The sequence below is a fragment of the Ips typographus genome, linkage group LG3 (assembly GCF_016097725.1).
Source record: "Ips typographus isolate SLU linkage group LG3, UJ_Ityp_2.0, whole genome shotgun sequence".
NCBI classification, from domain to species: Eukaryota; Metazoa; Arthropoda; class Insecta; order Coleoptera; family Curculionidae; genus Ips; species Ips typographus.
Genome location: NC_138424.1, coordinates 7,383,910 through 7,403,782, shown reverse-complemented (window position 1 = coordinate 7,403,782; position 19,873 = coordinate 7,383,910). Strand labels below are relative to the sequence as shown.

The 19,873-nt window shown below is 32.9% G+C and overlaps 1 protein-coding gene across 4 annotated transcripts in view; it reads left to right on the top strand.

The window, feature by feature from the left end:
* Nucleotides 1-608: 608 nt before the first annotated feature.
* The window catches only part of AdamTS-A (ADAM metallopeptidase with thrombospondin type 1 motif A), a 126,648-nt gene continuing 107,383 nt past the window's right edge, over nt 609-19,873 (top strand). The window contains exon 1 of one of the 4 annotated variants that reach the window (XM_081975487.1): nt 609-977. The gene's annotated coding sequence lies outside the window, so the exon portion shown is untranslated. The remainder of the gene's footprint in view (nt 978-19,873) is intronic. The other 3 variants (XM_081975484.1, XM_081975486.1, XM_081975485.1) reach the window with 3 other exon arrangements.

Below are 19,873 nucleotides of genomic sequence, written 5' to 3'. Positions count from 1 at the left end.
AAACGAATGGGGTATTTTATTGCTGTACGTATCTGCATTCTGCAATCAAAATGTATTGATGAATGATTGATAAAGGTTAAGGATATATTGGGGTTAAGCTTCTTTAAATAATAAAATCGCGGATATGGTCTTATATCCAAGGAAACCCATTTTTCATAGCAATAAGTATTATTAAGTGTGATCATCCCAATTGCCATGTTTTTATGTGTATTAGTTCAAACGACAATTTCTTACGGTAATTTATGCATTTCATATCGCACGGCTCATTTGGAATATCATATCCTCCCAGCTAGCTGCAATTGTCTAATTATCCAGTTGTAAATAAGGAATGTTTGCTTGTTTTTGCTACCTTCCTAAAACCTGATTCTTCCATATTTTTGTACATACAGTAAGATAAAAAATTGTTAAACTAACTTTTTTTCAAAACCAAAAAAAAATTATTTGAAAACCTACCGAAGTTAATACAGAAAATCCATTTATAACTTCTGACTTTATTGTTGATCCTCCGAACACTGAACCTTATAATAAAACTTTTATTGCTGAATTTTTATATCAGCAGATGGAATGTATCGGATATATTAAACAAACATTTTTTTTTTCAAATTTCAATAGCAAGGACTAAGAAAAGTAACATTTTTGGTTTTAATTCATTGCGATGAGTTTGCGATTGTATAGAGAAAAAAAAAACCATCGCCAATCTAATCCTCTGTCTTCTTGCGTTGGATGTATTTAGGTGATACACCAAGTTAACCAGTTAGCATTATCAAGCCGCCAGAGCTTGGAGCAGGAAAGTGACGGTCGGTTGTGGTCGTAGTTTTACGCGATTGCGGTCCAAGTTTGGCGCGAAAAACTTTGAACATTTGCCGGCCGGTTTTTTGGTTAATTTTCAAAATTTTATTTCGGAAACGATCATTTGACTACCGCGAAAAACTTGGTTTAGTGAACGTGTAAGGTTTTTGTAGTTTAAAAAAATACCGGTAAGTTTTTGACAATTTTTTTTTCTGACAGAAAATTTTCTTTCACCTTTTAATTTCCGTTAAAATTACAAGAAAAAAGTCTTACTTTGAGTTATAAATTTGAAAAATCAAATGTTCATGCTAAAATCACACAAAAAAATTGTGGTACTAGAGTAGATTTTTTTAATAAATCAAATTGCTCATCCAACTAACATTTTTCAATATTTTAATAAAAAAATACGAAAAATTATAAAATCGGTATTAGACCTTTTTATTTGTATTCTTAATTTTACAGGGTGGTTCAGTAACCGCTAATACTTAATTTTAACCTTGTTAAAATTTTATTGTGACACTATCTAACTCAATCTTAAATTAAAAACATAACGAAAAGTACCAATACATTGTTTATGGTTAATAGTCAATAGTAGACTCATATGTCCGCAAATGTATCCATCGTTTCTGATATACGACAGGGTAATAAAGTTTAAAATAAAAAAATTTATTGTTATTTTTTTATTTGCAAACTTACAAATATTCTCCAAATTACTTCGTATTCTTCATATATTCTTTATTATTACAATAAAACAAAAAAAATCTCGTTCTTGTTTTATCGGATGAATATTTTTTTTCTCGATTTATTAATACTTAATACCCATCATCTCCGCCATTTGTGAACTTCATAATAACTAATAACACACATTCAACAATTAGTCAGTATTATTTATTCTTGTGAAATACATAAAAATTGTATTTTTATTTTTTTTGTTTGCGAACATGATTATAAAGACTAATCCACTTTAAAATTTGTTTTTTTTAACCATCCTGAACTTCTGATGATGAAACATGAAACATCCTGTATAATAATAGGTGAAATAATCATAGTTCGTAAATTGAAGAACACTAACAACTTCAAATAAACATAGAACGAGAAAAGCTTTGTTTCCTAAATACAGGGTGTCAATATTGTGATACAATTTTATCAGCAAGTATCAAAGCTTGTGGGAAAGTTTGGCTATGGATCACTAAGAAACCCACTCTGTATACTAACAAATTACTAAAAAATGTTTTAAAGTAAAATTTAGATTTAAAATTAAAACCACTAATTACTCTTGGCATTTTGTTATTTAAATGGGGACCTGATAAATATTTAACCAATTTACTCTGTCAAATCATCTACTATTAATACTTGATATTCATTTAAATTGCTAATTTTTCTTTAAATTATTTAGCACATAGTATAGTGACCCATTTAATAAAAATAGTCGATGAAGTAAGATAATTTTCGGTCAATGCAAAATATACAAAAGTATAAAAATTATCACTTTGTGGTACACTTTTTTCTCCATATTTGAAATATTGACCATGTGCAAAATACCTTGAAATGCCTTTAAAATACCTCACAATGCTTCATAGTAATAATGCCTTAAAACTGCCAAAAATGCCTCATAGTAATAATGCCTTAAAACTGCCAAAAATGCCTCATATTAACTTGAAATACCTCGAAGTACACATTTGTGGCATTCTTAAATTTAGTTATAAGGCCCATGGTATTGGGACAATAATAAATATTGATGAAATACACCCTTGAAATTTGAAAAATTAAGTAGCATGTCTGCTTTTACAATTTGTACATGAAATTTTGACTCTTGTCAAAAAAAAACGTGATTGATACGGAATATTTTGACATGAACTTTTTGACATCAACCTAATTTACTTTGAGTTTTGGTATAGTCAAAATCTCATAATGATTAAAAAAAAAATTACTTCCTCAGGTTACCTGATTGCTTTTCCAAACTTTGAAGACCCAAAAGCTTAAAATTCATTTTTTTTAAGTCACGTGACAGTTTTTAGGTTATGTCAGATGACAACGTAAAGGTTTTCCCATATTTTTGACACTTGATTTGACCTTGTGCCGAAAGCTTAAAATTGGTTTTCTGAGGTCAAGTAACTGTTTTTCAAATTCTAACAAACGAAAATATTTTTTGTACGGTTGTCTGAAATTACGGGTTATATTTTGACGTTTAAACGAATCTTCTAACTGTCATAGTAACCAGGTTAGCACGTGTCAAATAAAGACACCTCTATAATTTAAATGAAACAGTTGAAAAATTAATATAGTATTTTAAATTTACTGACAATGGTAAAATTGTAAAAACTACGTTACGTGACTTTGATAATTAAATTTTTGAGCTTGCAACACTGTAAAGACCAGCTGACATTATCAAAAACAGTGACCTGACATTCAAAACGCAGTTTAAACTTTAAAAAAATGATAAGTAAAAATTAGACAGTTGAAAAAATTTAAATTGCAAAATACACGTTACGTGACTTGTATAATTCAATTTTTAAACTTGCAACACTGTACTGTACTGTCACGAGACCTTCAAAATGCAGTTCAAATTTTGGAAAATTGATAAATAAAATTTGGATAGTTGTAAAAACTTAAATTTCAAAGTACACGTCACTTGACGTTGATAATGCAGAGCTTGCACCACTGTAAAGGCCAGTTGATATCTGTCAAAATTAATCACGTGACTGTTAAAATGCGCTAAAAACTTGGTAAATTAAATTTAGACTATTTTAGACAGTTGTAAAAGCTGAAATTGTAAGAGACACATCACGTGATTTTGATTATGCTTGTTTTAGAGCTTGCAACACTGTAAAGTTCAGTAGACACCTGTCAAAAACAGTCACGTGACCTTAAAAATTAAGTTTAAATGTGGAAAAATTGGTAAATTTTTATAATAATTTGCAATGAATATTGTTTCAACTTAATATCATGAAACAAAGATTTTACCATAATAATTACATGAGCGGTCAATTTTCTTATATTGATACACTATATTGTCTACTGCATGGTCTACTACAATGTATTCCTTAAAATATCGCAAAATTTCCTTTATTTTGGCTTTATTTCGCTCAAAATTCCAATAAAAATATCGCAAAACATTTTGAAATATACAGACAATACCTCAAAATACTCTGAAATATGCCTTATAAATACCTTAAAAATACCTCAAAATGCCTCGTCATACCTTGTAATGCCTTAAAATGCTTCGTAATACAGGCAAAGTGCCTCATAATCCCCCGAATTACCTCGAGTGTGTACACCCAAATACATTCGCCACACCAAGAAGAGATCAAAACAATTTGAGTGAGCAGGGAAAAAGAGAAAACTATACGAAAACTCAAAGTAAATTAGGTTGATGTCAAAAAGTTCATGTCAAAATATTCCGTATCAATCACGTTGATTTGACGTTTAGTTATGTTGGTATCGCTGTTGTCATGGTCAATTTTTAAGTTGTCTCTGAGGCTTTAAACAACTGAGCAATGAGCGAGGCAAGTGATTATAGAAAAGCATCTGGCAATATTAAAAAAATCATGGTGGGTTGGAAAAGTTTAGAGTTTAGAGAAAATGATTCTAGAAGAATCTGACAATCTTAAAATTTAAAAGAGTTATAGAAGCTTCTATAGAGAGGGGTAAAGGAGAAAGAGGCAATATTTAAAGAGTTGATTTGCAGGAGAGTGGGATAAATGCTTGTATTTTTGAAAAATTGGCAATTTTAAAAAGGATTTAGAAACATCTTTAAAAACATTCATAATGGAATTATTGAGAGGTCTACAAGATATTACTTTAAAGGTCTCTGATGGACTTTTCAAAATTTTTTGGCAACATAACAAAACCTGTGATATTTGGAAAGTGATTGATGGATAGATAAGATTTTTGGATGGTTCAAAGAGTTTTAGAAGGTTCTTTCAATATCATAATTTTAGAGCAGCTTTCTACAGAAACATTTGTCATTTATAATAGATTTTTAAGAAGTTTATGACACATAGAATCTTTCGTGGTTTACAAGGTACATATTAACACTACAGTCTCTTTACAGATGATTTTCTTTATACTCAATTGCACTTGTTTGCTGACTGGAACGAAAAAAACACTAAAAGGGAAATATTGAGTAATAGGACACAAAAGGACCAAACACAAGAATTTGCAATACTAAAAATATAAAATTTAGATTTTGCCTCAAATTGCATTATTTAAAAAAATACTCGAGTTTCCAACATTGTTACTACAAGGATGTAAACAAATTTAGATTACAAAGTTGATTTAACTAAAAATGTTTAATAAATTGAATACGAGGTCTTGCTTTTGACCCTTCATATCAAAAAGGTGTTAAGTTCAAGATGACCAGTTTGTTTTAAGCTTAGAAATATTATTAGTTATTCTTTTTAAAAACTGAAATATTAAATAGGCTTTGCAAGTTGTAAGTTCTAAGATTTTTCTTCTGTAAATTCCTAAAAAAAATTATCACATTTTATGTAGGTTACTAAACATCTTCTTGTGTAAACGGTTGAACTCCTGCGGAAAGTGTTTTTCCGCATAGATTTTGAGTTTTTCGTCATGAAGATTAAGCATCAAAACGTTAGCTTGAGATATTGAAAAATTGTTTTGTTTAGATCCAAAAAACTGCAATAATTTACACTGTATTTACAATCTAATTAAATTTTCTTTTTTTTTGGCGTAAATAAATGCAATATGTTTTCTAAACTGCAAGAAGTCAACACCAAACAATATCAGAAAGTGTTTACGTATGGAAAATTGTTAGCATTGCTATTCTGCTGCAAACAACAGTCTGCATTATAAAAAGTTTTCTTTACTTATTTAGCATTAGAAATTGTCATTCAGCATAATGTGGATCTATCCAAGATTCCCACAAAATAACCTAGAAAAGTTTTGGGCAAATTAATTTTAGGAAATTAACCAGACTTTATCTGCTAATGATTACGCACGTGGATGCGAAAATTGAATCATTCTCTCATCAGCCTTGATAAAAATTAGAAAATGGCCTTGGACGGCCTTGTAATCGCGTCACAGTCTCCTCCGGAGCTATTTTTTAATGGTAAATCAAAGTGGCGGAATAAAACTTTTTATTGGAGGCACTTTCTTTAATCTAAGATTAAAGTGGATTTGAAACATTACCAACGCTTAGATAAATGGATAACGTAAATCAGGCACGTTCGCTTCAATTTTTATCGTCATCGGTCGCGTGGTTATTTAATACTTTTTGCGATACTAACACGCGTTTCTGTTCTAATATTCGATGACTACGATAAACCAAACATTTACAGAAAAATCATCCGCAGTGACCAGGTCATATAATCCCAGTGTGGACAAGGCCAATAAAAATAACAAAATTTGCTAAGGTGGGCAGTTTTTTGAACTGCAAAGCAATATTGTGTTACATAATGCATTTTTTCAAAATACTACCTGACGTCAGTTTATCGGTATCTATTGATTGACTACGTACACTATTAAAATATGGTCGTAGTATTACGACTATTTACCATAAATTAATATTTATACTTTTTTAGTTTCGATGGTTCCTTGGCTGAAACCAACAGCAAAGTGAAAAAGTTTATAATCTCTAGACTTGAAAACATGCTTTTTTTATTTCTGACGGTCGGTAGACCAGCAAATTTATTACTTGATTTTTTTTTCGTTTTATTACGCTACACATTGTGTACACACATGATTTTTCACGTCAGTGTTATTTTCCACTTCTCTAGTAAATATCCATGATGACTGCATATCGAAGAAGGTTAACTACCCAAAGGCTACCTGACCCAATTTTGAGCTTAAACCTGTCCGAAAACCCACTACCCAGCAAAATAACACCTCCACTTCAAAATCAAGACTCCTCCATACCCCCCCAAATTCCTTTCTGAGCTTCGTCGCTTATAACCTCACCCACCCAATCATTAATTATTTTTACCCACTCCAAACACATTTATTCCCCCTTCTAAGCTGGGCGGAGCTCTACCTGATTCCTCTCCCTTTCCACACTAACCCCCTTCCACTTTCAACCTAAGTTTACTCAAATACCCTCTTAGGTTGCCGTGACCCGTGAGGAGTTGCGCCCCCCTAAAGATCAGCGGCAACCTATCCCGTCCAACTTCTTTACACACCTCATACACTCTTCTACCTTTCTCAGACTGCTCCCACTCCTTCTGCCACTCCGTCATAATCCACTCCTTCTGGTTTTCCTTCGGTCCCACAAATTGTCGGACCCGAGATCCTCTCTCGTTCCCACTTGCTTCGCCCTCCCAGCCAAACGGTCCGCCTCCTTAATCCCCTCGTTACTCCTCTCCACCCATTTTATGCCATCCTCTCATATTTACATTATTTAACCCAGCTACTCTCCCGCTCACCTTCTCAACCACTCTATGCAGACTACTGTCCTGCAACATCCCCCAGGCTGTCCGGCTGTCCGTCAGGATCTCATACCTCACCACCGCTATGGCAGAGATTCTCTGCCACACTCGCATCCACCCAAAATCTATTAACTTCACTCTCCCTTCCTCAAACTCTCCACCCTGGATACGGCTTCTCTCTCTCCTTTGCCCCGTTCTCTTCTCTCCCGTACATTGCCGATGGTGTCGCCACGCACTCCATCATCATTCTAACCTTCTCTTTGTCTATCCTACCTTATTTCGGAAAAACATGTGTTTGTTGGCCGTCTCACTCACTCTCGCTCTCACTCTCTTCGCGTGCTCCACAAACAACCGTTTCCTATCCAATCTCACTCCCAATAAATCTACCCACTCCTCACACAGAACCGGACCGAAAGTCGAATTCTACCCCCTAACTATATGAACATGACTTTTGTCTTAGCTTTATTGTAAACCATTTTAGCTCTTCTTTACTACTCCTTACAAATCTCCCATGTATCCATCCACTTTCTCTCTATTTCCTACACCGACGTACCGGTCCCCAAAATGACTTGGTCGTCGGCGAAGGTCTGCCCGTACACCCCTTCTCTAGGATCTCCCCTTCCAGTTCTCTCCAACCACTCATTCATGCACACCAGCCACAGGGTTTGTCCTAGACTCGAGCACTGCGGACACCCTCTTTCAACTTCTGCTCACTCTCCCACTACCTCTCTATCACCCATGAAATCTCAAGCCATCTCTCTCAGACGCCCTGGGACTCCATCACTCCCTATTCTCTCGTCCAAGTACGTTGGCCACGCCATATTGAAGGCATTCTTCAGGTCCAGCGTGCCCATCAAAACATGCCTTCCTCCCCTATTATACTCTTCCACTCTTTTTATCACCTCCTTCAAAGCCTCTAAAACCTGCCCCAGCGTGGGCAGCAGGTTGATAGGACCCACCGCTTGGTTTCTGGAGCCATCTTAGCTTCGCTCTCTTCCACACCTTAGGAAACTTACTCAAACACCAACACTTCCCATACAAATTTAACAAACCCTCCTCCTGTACATATTTCATGCACTCATTGAATCCCTATCGCCTCCGCCTTCTTCTTCTCCAAGTTCCCAATTACCCTTTCCACCTCTTCCTCTCTAAAAACCATATCAAACCTTTCACTCACGACACCGCCAGCTCTGTACTCCCCATACCTCTCTTTTTGCGTTCTCGTCCCCTTCCCACAGTTCCCTTCCATCTCTCGTTTTGTATCTGCTTTCCCCCCTCGTTACGCCCCATTTTCCCACAATTTTCCAAACCTTGTCCCAGCTATTATTTTCAGTTACCTCCTCTATTTCTCTTAATCTTGCTACTCTCCTTTTGTAATAATAATTCAAGAACAACACTAACAATTAGATAACTAATAAATTTTTCTATTACATTATTATTTTTCTTTTAGTAGCATAATTCCTATGATTAGTATAAATATGATGTTAATATGTTGAAAATATATTTTTCTAATTATGGCATATAAAGTGACACTTTTCAAAACTGATTAGAGTGACAAAACGTTTTACTTTATGTAACTAGTTATGAAAAGTTCATTTCATCACTCCCTGTTTTTACGCATTTCCGTAGAAACATATGGGCGACATCCATCATAACATGTCGTTGTCACTGTTTATACAAGGTGCTATAAAAGTGAATATTTGTGTTAAATCACTTTAAAAGATGGTTTTTACCGCTTTTTGGTCAAAATTAGAAAAAATTATGTATGCAACACGTTTCGAAAATGTCTTATTGTGTAACTCATTCAAATTGTAGGACCTCGCTGCGCTCGCCCTACAAACATTCATTTTATCAAAAACTTTAGACTTGGTCGTAGGTAAAGTATAGTAAGTCACACGTGCTCTAAGGCATTTTACGCACTAGTGGTATAACTTTTTCCATATCGTGCGTAAAATGCTTCTTACAGTACTAGTTACATAATATGCTATAACTATTCGTCGTTCATTTAGTTTTTTGTCTACGTTTTCACAGTCTGAAAATAAAAAGTATTGTTTTGACTCACATGGAAATCTGTCACGCACCAACGAGAAAAGCACGTTTCTAGTAATGTAATACTAGCAGTTTGTACCTACTAACGGAAAAATAATCATATATACAGGGTGAGTATATGAAATTATAGTTTAAACGACTAGACGCGTTAACGTCGCAACGTTTTGCATCGCTGCTTCGACAATAAAAAAAATGTTTAAATCTGTCATTCCGTTTTGTCCAAAGTTGCATTCTTACCCTAAAACTGTCAAAAGTTGTCAGAATTACAGTGAAAATATGGTTGAGAACGTCAAAACGTTAAATTTAAAAAATAAAAACTGATGTTTTGACTGAACGCAAAACTGGCAATTTAAAAAGCCAAAACGACTATTTTTTATCATTAACCCCTGTTTGCACTGTCGTGCTTTAAGCCAAGCTTAAGTGTGGTTCAGACTGTGTAGAATACAGTTAAAAAAGTTACAGTCTGGACCACGCTTAACTTAAGCTGGGTTTGAAAAAATATTTTTTTTTATTTGCCAAATATATTTTTTGAAAATTGATCAATATAGGGAAAAACTTTAACTTTATTAATTTTGACTAATCGAATAAATCAAATATCAAATAAACTCATTATAACAGTGTAACAAGTCAAGCAGTACTAACGCTCACTTCTGGTACTGATTTGCCGGATAGTGGGTGTAAATGGTACCAACTAATAAGTCTCCTAAAGCTTTGCTAGTTAGTCATATAATAAAGCTGGTCCCACACTTATGCCTTAATTTGTAGCAGCCCAATTAAACAGTGATAAATAATAACCGACGTAAATCTAACTTTATGACTTCATTCTGGTCTCGCCTGCACCGAAATGGGGCGGTTGACATTCAGAGATGACCAAAAAAAGCCCGACAATCCAGATGGTTCGTTTCCTCTTTTAGGCTCGAAACTGGGTTAAATTTCAGAAATACGGAAACCATTATCGAAACAATAGCCCGCCAGTTTATTACATGTAGAAACTGGACTTCCAGTTCAACAAACCAAAATCGCGTTTAATTTATTTGGATTTTCTCTCGTAATTGTTTTAAGAGCGGTTTCGACGAAAAGAAATAATAAATTTACGATTCAAAAACTTTATTCGCGAAGATAATAAGAACTTTATTACACAATGACCGGACCTGTAATTCGTAACTGAATGCTGAATTCTGACAGTTCGTTCACCCAATTGATCGTGAACTTGTACGCTTTAAGTTCAGTTTAATAACAGGCGAATTTCATATCGAAACTTTGTTGCTTTTTTTTTGTTCATTGTCTGTGGTTATGTAATTGTCAATAATTATTGACGGAGGCGTGAACACACCAAAACTTTTTTTTATGAAGATGGAAGGATGATTTTAAGTTTTTCTAATTTTACTAGTTAACAGCACAATATTACAGAGAAAGTTATGAGAGAGAGCAAGAAAAAACATATTTTGCATGATTGTATAACAGCAGGACAATTAGTTTACTAGTAATATTTGCTGTTTTGCACTAAAACAGGTATTTTATTCTGATTTGTATACGTTTCTGTAAACTGCCATACCTACTGCATTTGAACTAGCCATTTTTGGAAAAAGTGCAATTTTGGCAATTTTTTATTTTACTCCAGGAGTGATCCAATGCACAGCAAGAAGCATATTTATACCAAACGACATTAAATTAGGTAAAATAAGTGCAAAAAGAGTACTTTAAAATTTTTTATTTTTTTAAAAAATTGAAAGAATTAGGGGTTTTTTTTTACTACTTTTTGAAATTCAATATCTTGGTAACATGAAGAGCTAGAGAGGCCAGTTTTTGCTCATTTTGTAATATTTTTTATCCTTTTTATAATGGCGGTTTAGTGAAATATTTTAGAATTCAAATAAAAAAGTTACAATCATTAAAAAATTGAAAAAATGCCATTTTTGCAAAAAGTGCAATTTTGACAATTTTTTTTTTTACTCCAGGAGGGTTTCAATGCACAGCAAAGGGCATATTTATAACAAAAGACATTAAATTAGGTAAAATAAGTACAAAGAAGTCACTTTAAAATTTTTCATTTTTTTAAAAAATTGTAACAATGGGGGAATTTGAAATTTGTCAGAAGCTTCTATTCAAATGTTTTCTGTCTTAAGCTTTCAAACCATTTTAGAATATTGCCGGAAGCCTCTAAAACCTCTCAATAGTTGCCAGATGCCTTTAAAACTTCCCAAAAGTTGTCAAAAGCGGCTAGAACCTCCTAAAAGTTTTATTAAAAGCCTCAAGAACCTCTCAATTGTTGTCAGAAGCCTCTACATTTTCCCTAAGCTTTCAAGCAGTTTTTGAAAATTGCAGAAGCCTCTCAAACCTCCCAAACGTTGCCAGAAGCCTCTATGCAACTGTCCTGAACTATCAAATCATTTTAAAAAATTGCCAGACGCTTCTAGAACCTCTCAATAGTTGCCAGATGCATTTAAAACTTCCCAAAAGTTGTCAAAAGCGTCTAGAACCTCCTAAAAGTGTTATTAAAAACCCCAAGAACCTCTCAATTGTTGCCAGAAGCCTCTACATTTCCCTACACATTTGCTTTCAAGCAGTTTTTGAAAATTGCAGAAGCCTCTCAAACACAAAACGTTGCCAGAAACCTCTATACAACTTTCCTAAACTTTCAAACAATCATAGAAAATTGCCAGATGCTTCTAGAACTGTTTTAAACTTTCAAGGAGTTTTTGAAAATTGCCAGAAGCCTCTAGAATCTCCCCAAAGTCAGTCATATTACTATAAAAATTCCAAAGAATCAATTTCCATGCCCAGAAATTTTGAAAGAAGACTGGATGATTGGTTGCTTCATGTTTGAAGCGTCGTGATCTTATGTTTGTCTCATGTTGGGTTTTTAGCAGTTTCCCTCCATTCCCCTCTATCTGACGTACTTCTAATGCTATCCTGGATAGATTTTCCTGTAAATTGCTTCACCTGGTCCAGCCATCGTTTTGGAGAAGGTACTCTAGGTCGTGTTTCCTCTACTTACTAGTTTTTCGAGATTGTAATCTTTCCTCCTGCTTTGGTTGGTATTAAACACAAGCATATCCTAACGAAGGATTCAATTTTATCAACGTCAGAAAAGAAGAGCAGAAGAATCTGTTCAAATGATTGAGCTGGCTAATTGCCCAGAAATTTTGAAAAAAGACAGACAAATATATGAAATAAGGAGCTTGAGTGATTTTGATTTGATTGAGGGATCAACACCGAAATTAGTAATTTTTTAACTCTAACTTGTAATTTTAATTGAATATTTGCATTTTTGAAAGTGACAGATAATAATTTTCTATTGAAAAGAGAGAGGTACTTTTAGTTTATTTCCAAAAATGTAGAATTCTAGGATACTATAGCGTGGTAAGAAGAAACAATAAATTTTTCTAAATACGTCACTAAATTTGGTTGTCTTGAAAGCAGCCTTTGCCTTTTTATGAACACTGCAAAACAATCCTTAAAATGCATATTTTTTAAATTTCTTGGAAAACGTAAATAACCCAATTTGGCAACCGGGTATGAATTTGTAGATGTCGTTTACAGATAAACCAAATTCCGATACATGCAATTCAGCCCACCCTGTATTAATGTCCAATATATACAATGTGGATCATTAAAAGAAAATCAGCGTTTCATTCCTTGAGAAGCTTGAAATTTACTTCTTTTTCTCTAGTAAGCAGAATATTATTTTTTACCTTTGAAGAGCTACCAAGACAAGTGGAAACACCTTGTATATTTTTGGTAACGTTCCTGGTAATTAATATTACTACATCAACTGTAATATTGGTTATTTTAAATCGTTTCTAAGATACAAATTTTAATAAATCTATAGATATGTACTTACTTCTTGCAATCATATACCGGATGTGCTCAATAAAGTCGATAGATAAAGCAAATAATAAACTTTTACTACCACTGAATCCTTCTGCATGATTCTATTATTAATATACTCATTGTGATTTAGGTTTTCGATTATCGATAAATTCAAACGACACGATTGCGCTTTAAATCGTTTAAAAGGCAATTTAGTCTTTAGAGAGAAGAAATTGCTGTAAACATTAGCCGGCTCGCAAAATGGATTCTTCCATAAATGGAGTGTGGTGCATTATTCGCCATTACATAAATCGATCATAATTACGATTTTCTAACGCACATTTAAACGCCATCAGATTCCATAAGCAACTGTCGTTAGTGTGAAACGGCCTTAATAAAAACTAAAAACCAATTAGTTTGTGGCTGATTTAGGACAAACTGAAATCATAATTTTTTATTGCGCTAGCGTAAATCTGTCAGTTTTAGATACGAATTTATGATTTTTTTTACTGTTGGGGAAAGTCGAGCTGGTTTTTTTTTTAATATGCCAGAGAACATCTGTTTGCTAATTTCGGGTGTTGACCTATATTTTCCGCGAATTTTTTTTTGTTTACGTTTTATCAACAATATAAAAGGCTAGACTTTTATTACTTGCTTTTTACTTTTGCGTAGGTGCACTCTAATTTAACTTAGGGGACTATAAAACAATTTTTTCTAGATCAAGGTCTTTATCATGTTTCCAAAAGTTTTATTGTACGCTATATTAACAGCCATATTTAAAAACAATTGAGTAGGTAGGAAAAAAATTTGTAATGAGAATAGTCAAGGTAGTTGTACTAGTCACAAAGAAAGCTTGATAATGTTGATTTTTCAATAAATAGAAATTGTTTTCTCTAAATTTGTCAAATATGACAACTGATTTCAAATATTCTTCATTTATCAAACCCTATGTCTATCTGCAATGAAATTCGAGATATATGAAGCTGGAAAATGACATTTTTGGATTTCGGAGTGTCATAGCGTTTAACCAAAATAAAATAGAACAAAACGGCTTGCATGCTGCTATCTTAACTTTTTGAGAAATTAGTGGAAAGTAACAATGAAACTAATGAATCCAATTTATTGCAAAACTAATGTATTTATATGCTGCTCTGTCAAAAAAAAATTGAAATAGTATGGTGATTCACTAGTTTTGCACTAAACATGCCAATCCAAAATGTCATTAATCCAGAGCACCTGTCAGTTGCGTGTCTGTTTTTGACATCCTTCTTGAAAATACACGGAAAAAGTCTAATTGCATGCAATTTTTCAACGTTGTGACCTACTAGTTGTTATTTCACTATTAAACAGTGTTGCCAAATTCCATAAATACTCTTTCAAGATTATTCCATGTTATACAGAAACCCTGGAAAATGTTTGTGCCGGCTGCAGGTTTTCAAGACATAATATCAGAAATTTTATGTACCGGGTGACCCAATAAAACTGTTCCACGACCATATCTCAGAAACCGTACGTCGTATGACTTTGGGGTTACAAAAATGACTAGGTAAATTGGCCATGAAGAATCGCTGGAAAATATTTTCAAGTTCTTAAAATGACTACCAGAGGTGCCAACTGCCATCTTAAATTTAAAAATTGCATTTTCTTTAAATTTTGCATTTAATGTATGTGTGTATGTGTAATAAGTTTTTGCTCACATTTTTAAAGAGAACTTTTCTAGCATTTTCGTAAAACAAAAAATTCAGTTATTTTAAAAAGAAAGATGGTGGGGGTTTAACAAATTTGGTAACGTTGAAAGTAGCATTCTTTGGGCAATCAACCAAAATATAGTTCATTTGGTTGAATCCTTTGCCGCCAGTGGGTTAGTTTTGACACCATGACACAAATTCCAAAAAAATCAAATAGAATGATATGACTTTTTCTGTATGAAAAAGTAGACAAATAACTTCCAAATAGGCCAATAGAAACCGTTTTTCAAAATCTTATTTCTAAACTAAAATATTGGGAAAATTAAATGAATTGAATTTTTAAGCCAATCATCGCGCGGTAAGTTTTCTAAAACTAAAAATCAATTTAGCTACAAGATGAATAAGATGTTAAGCTACTTGTGAGTCTAAATAGGATTCATTTAGGCATTATAAAAAAATATGTATTATCACAACATTCATGTTGCTTCAAAAAAGAACTAAACGCATCCTGTACTTTATATAGTATTAAGTCACTTTAATATTATTCTTACCTTTAATTTAAAAAGTAACCCTAAAAACCGAAATAAGTATACTATATGCACTATTTTTTCAACCATATTGCAAAAAATAAAGAAACACTCGAAATGCTAGAATTGAGGCATCAAATTTTGTGCCAATGGTTCCGAAATATGTGGAATTTGAATATAATATACCTATTTGGGTTTTAGGCTTACTTTTTATATTACAAGTTAGAATTAAATTAGGAATTTTGAGAGTGACATTAAAGTGATAAGTTTATCATGCGTTTCGTCCCTTTCGAGCAACATGAATGTCCTGACGATATATATTTCTTTTAAATAAAGTTTAAATGAAGTCTATTTAGACTCACAATTCCTTCTTTATCATTAATTTTAGGATATTCCCCCATTAATCCATTAATCTGATTTTCCCAATATTCGAGGTTAGGAACGAGATTTTAGAAAACGGTTTTCACTAGCCTATTTGGATGTTACTTGGGTCCTGTTTCATAAAGAAAAAGTCATATCATTCCGTTTGATTTTTCTTGATTAATTTGGAATTTAGCTCATGTTATCAAAACTAGCCCCCTGGCGGAGTAAGATTCAACTATATTATGGTTGATTCTTATTGCCCAAGGAATGCTCTTTTCAACGACACCAAATTTGTTAAAATTAGTCAAACCTTAAGTTAAAGCGAGTTATTACAAAAACAAACACCATGTTTTTAAAATAACTGAAATTTTTGTTTTACCAAAATGCTTGATAAACTGGTGCTCTTTAAAAATGTGAACAAAAACTTTGTAGTTTGTTATGCAAAATTTATAGAAAATGCAATTTTAAAATTTAAGATGACAGTGGGCACGAAAATATTTTCCAGCGATTCTTCATGGCCAATTTACCCAGTAATTTTTGTAACTCCAAAGTCATACGACGTACGGTTCCCGAGATATGGCCGAGGAACATCATTGGAACACATTGGGTGGCCTGGTACAAAAGCTAAAATAGAACAAGAAAGTATGTGGCTTGTTGGTTCGCCCCCCAGATCTGTAGAGCACCAGTCTCTCCATCTTAGAATCAGGAATGTAACAGAAACCTACCATTCTCAACTAGATCTGTCACATGCTCATAAGAATCTTCAACAAAAATTCGACTCAAACTGTTGTAAACCAACTTTAGTTCAGATCTAAATCCGCTCCTTTGTCCAATCACCTTCACATACTTCATATTAGTTGAAAGAATAATATTCCATAAAGTCTTTTAGTACTAAACAAAACGAAAACCTCAAACACAACTTATCTGGAGACAATTCGACGTGAACAATCGGCAGACTGGCCATTTACATACCAATAAAATTTAACGACGGTTATGGACCACATTCGAGCTTGCAGCACAAAGGCGACATGGAAAAATGACGGAGCAACAATATGAGACCCAACCCGTTTACTGAATTGGATTTTTCCGAACCCCGGGTGAAATATGACGACGATAAAGTAGAGTCCTAGCCAATTGCGTTTGACGTATTAATCAGAGGTGTGTGGGACGATTGCAGCAATAGGAAGAACTTGAGGAAAAAACCATTTGACTTATAAGCTAACACTACCAGTCAATAGAAAATTTGTTCAACAATCAGTGTAAGAAATTTTTGTTTGTTATTAAAATCATTTAAAGGTCACTGTCAACATTACAAGAAGTGTTATCCTGTATTTATAAATGACTCGTTTCGCTGAACCGCAACTATCCATTGAGCAATTATACTGTGCGATTACGATTTTTTAAAAAAACAATAAATTATTTATAACATAACGATTTGCGCACTTTTCCCTGATTAAATGAGTATTTTGACCGTTATCATTATTTTAACACCATGGGAAAGCCCTTATAAAATGTATAAACTTTTCCTTAATCAATCACAATGTCACATGTTTTACGTGATTATTTATAGTACTTTTATTAAGTAAGTTCAAATACAAATTATCATCTTAAGTGCAGGGAAGTATTGTAGTTGCTTTCGCAAACAACGTAAAGTAGATGCTAATATATTCACACATTTTTGAAACTACTCATTTGCAACTGTATTTTGTCTGTTGATTTAGTTAATGTCAATTTTGCACTCACATTATTACTATTTGATGACACCAATGCATCAAAAATACTTTCGATCTTTGTGTATGAGTTTACAAGAAGATCAAATCAATGATTATGTGTGTTATTACGGATATTTGTTTGTTGACCTGACCATCCATTTTTAGAGACTTTAGAGGTCCAAGAAAAGTCTGTAAACTGTCTATAATACTAAGAGAGAAAAAAGCTTGGATATAAGGGACATTTCCAAGAATTACTATAATCAAAAAGCAAATATTCGAATAAAACAAGAGACAACGGATGAAATCGAAATGAAGAACGACGTAAGACAGGGATGTATACTCTTACCAATCTTTTCAATCTATACTCAGAAGACATCATATACAGAGCACTTTCAGAACAAAATACAGATATTAAAGTAAATGGTATCCCAATAAACAACATAAGATATGCCGATGACACGGTTGTTAGTGTAAAAAAATGTAATAACAGAAACTCCAGAAAAAATTCAGATACTAATCAACAGAATAGTAGCAAATTGTTACTTACACCACAAAACTTTCCTGACTTAAAAATTGAACTTGTGAGAAAATATAATTACCCTGGAACGTTTATCAACACGGTTATCAACGAAAATAATGATAAATCTGAAGAAATCAGGATCAAAGTTGAAAAAGCTAGAACCACATTTACTAAAATGAAGAAGGTGTTCTACGGACCAGATCTAAGTTTTTTTCTATGGAATGGAAGCGTGAACACTGAAAACGATCGAAACCAAGAGGATAGAAGCACTTGAAATGTAGATGTACTGTAGAATACTGAGAGTGTGATAAATGTGGATGCAGAAAGAGAAATAATTGACTATTAAGAAACGCAAACTTCAATACTTGGGATATGTTATGAGTGGAGATAAATACCAGTTGCTGCATCTTATTATCCAGGAAAAAAGGATCCAAAAGAAGCAGATTACTATTACCTGTTTAGATCAGATCAGAATTTTTTTAAGTAAAGACTTTTAATTTTTAAATAACATTTTCAAGTTTTAAAAGTCAAATCAAATGAAAGGTCTAATTCTACTGAGGTTTACATTATTACATTTAAGTATTGAATTTCAATTTAGGTATGGTGGTTTCATTTTTCTGTAGTCAGTTTCAAGACTAATGAAAAAGACAGCCAGAAGAAGAGTAAGTTAATTTACATAACTTTGTTTCAGTTTTCACAAATTTTGGTGTTGTTTTAGGACTCTTTATCATATTTACCAGATGTCATAATACCATCACACATGTCTTCTAGCATTCCTGAAAGTTTGTCGGTATGGGACACCCTGTATTTTGGTCTCAGGTATACAGATTGTTTCAGTTTAATTACTTTTCAACTGATCTGAGTGTAATGTTTCCAATGTAATTTTACTATATGAAATATTTTTGAAATATGCCAAAATCACTTATTGGAATAACTCCTGTAACCCAAATCTTTGGAAATCATTTAATAGCAAAAGTAAAGAATTGCCAGATTTATGGATTTATTTTACAGTACAGGTACATTTATAAATTAACAGAATACGGCAAAGTGTAAGAAAAACATAATACAAGCTCGGTATAAAGTACAATTTATAGATGGAGCTTATTTTGAAAGCTTAAGCCAAAATATTTTGGAAATCTGAACGAATTGTAGGCAACAACTCCAATTAGGAAAACAGACTAACTTAAAATAGCTTTACCGTATTTAAAAATGTCTAATATTAAAGCAAAAATAAAAGTTTCGTCTTTTCATCTCACATTCCTTTGTTGGATTTGGTTTTTAATATGTAAAAAATGTTAGTCCAGAAGTAACAAATTAATTTAATTGGGAATAAAAAACAACGAAACAATTTAATCTTACTGGTAGCACATTTAAGAATAATATTTATTCTTAAAGCTTTAAAACAAACAACATGTTTTAGTTTTGGTTTTCCAAGATTCGACAATTTACAAGTAGTGTTAATGTTGATTGGGCAGACATTTTAAGAAAATGGCGATTGCTTTAAAACGACGCTGAAAAGCTGAATTTTAGTTCTTGAATGTTGTCCGCTTTCCAGTACAGTGGGCTGACATTTTAATAAGCTTATTAATATTAATTATAATTATTAAATTAAATTAATAATGATTACATGACAAATTACTCCAGTATGCAGACTAGACTAGGTCTGTTTTAGAAGAAATTAGGAAAACTATTCATGATAATTTTGCTACACTGATGGCAATAAGGAAAGGAATAAAAAAGCTAAAGATAAAACTATTGTACCATATTATTGTGAAATATTATTGTGAAATTTACCAACATTTTGATAAGCTGGGCTTTATGGAAGTACCAACTTAAAGCTTCCCACTTTTTTTCTGAATGATTGATTAAACTATTGGCTTAAATTACACGTCAGGCTTCCTGAGGTATAAACTGGTATAAACAGTACCAAATACATAAATCGGCGCCTAACCTAAATGACTTTTTTAACAATAAATCAACCTTATTTAACAATCTCTAGGTTCAAATAGATTATACGTAAGCCCAGACG